We start from the raw sequence: 1,461 nt of genomic DNA, 5'->3' as shown, positions 1-1,461 counted from the left end.
TTTACATTTTGAATGCTGAGTGGATGTGGATATAAGATTTCCTAGTGATTAGAGTCAAGTGGATTCAAATCACTCTCAATTTAAATTTATTTTAATCAATTGAAAATCATGATAGTTTATTTCAGTCCTATTTAATTAGGTAATGATATTTTTAAAAAATTAGGAACTGTGCCTTTATGTCTTTTTTTTTCTCTTCCCTTACTAATTCTCTAATTCATATATATGCACCTTCCTCTCCACACCCACTCACCCCGCCACATTTGTTGCACCCGTTGCCATCGTGCCCGTAGTCATGCCAACCATTGATATATGCTTGCCTCCGATACTCCTCTCTGTCTTCGCTACCTCTCTCCTCTAATTTCTACCGCACAACACTCCTCTCCTCTTCATCCATTTTCTTGCCCAGTACTCCTTTCTCTAGTATCACCTTGTCAAAGTCATCTCGATGTTATGGATATGCCAATTGGCACAACTCAACATTGGAAATCATGTTTCTTCACATACTTCATATATTTCTTTTCCAAACTGAGAATATATGGTTCTTTAATAGTTTTAGGTGATTATTCCATGGCTTGTTCTAGGAATTATAGTTCAATTCATTCTAGATTCAAGGGTCAATTATTATTGTAAAATAATATGAAATGTTGCTTTATTACAAGAGATAAGCCCCTATTTATACACAAATATAGGAACCTATTTTAGGAGAATTATTCTATTAAAAAAAATAGAATATTTATCCATCATATGAACAAGCTTTTTTAACAAAGGAATATTATCCATTAGGAAACCCTTAAACAAATCCACCTTTGTTATTAAAGAAGAAAACTCATCTTCTAAAGTAGCACGAGATGTTACTCATGGTCTGAATTTTGAGCCATACTGGATGGCATGACCAAAATTTCTCATTCCATTCCTTGATCAAAATATAAAACAAGGTAGAACAACTAAAATTTGCTATGTCATCCACAAGGCGAGGATAGGAGGAAGCAAACCTTTAAGAAAGGAGTACTGGGCAATAAGGAATTAATGGAGGTGCTCAACGCCAAATTTGAAGAAATTGGAGACTTAGATGGGCACGATTGATGCAAGGTTGCTAAAGGAAACTTTCTCCTGTTGGCAAGAAGAGAAAAGTTATATGCTTTTCTTTTTTTAGGGGTGAGCATGTAAATAAAAAACTAATGACAGATATAATATATTTAATTAATACATATACATAATATCATTGATGCATATATAGAGAGATATAGATATATGTAGATACGATTAATACAGTTTAACTAATTGATACACGTGTAATTAACACGACTAACTAATTCATACATATATAATTGATACATATATATATTTGGAATCAATTAATTATATACATATTTGATAGTACTAAACTAATTGACATACACTATTTAATTATGTATAAGAATTTTACATACGGTTAAAATATTTAGGGATAAATATTCTTTC

The sequence above is a fragment of the Curcuma longa genome, chromosome 13 (genome assembly GCF_044706935.1).
Source record: "Curcuma longa cultivar G26 ecotype Majalengka, Jawa Barat chromosome 13, ITB_CL_G26_1.1, whole genome shotgun sequence".
Lineage (NCBI taxonomy): Eukaryota > Viridiplantae > Streptophyta > Magnoliopsida > Zingiberales > Zingiberaceae > Curcuma > Curcuma longa.
This window is presented reverse-complemented; position numbering follows the sequence as displayed.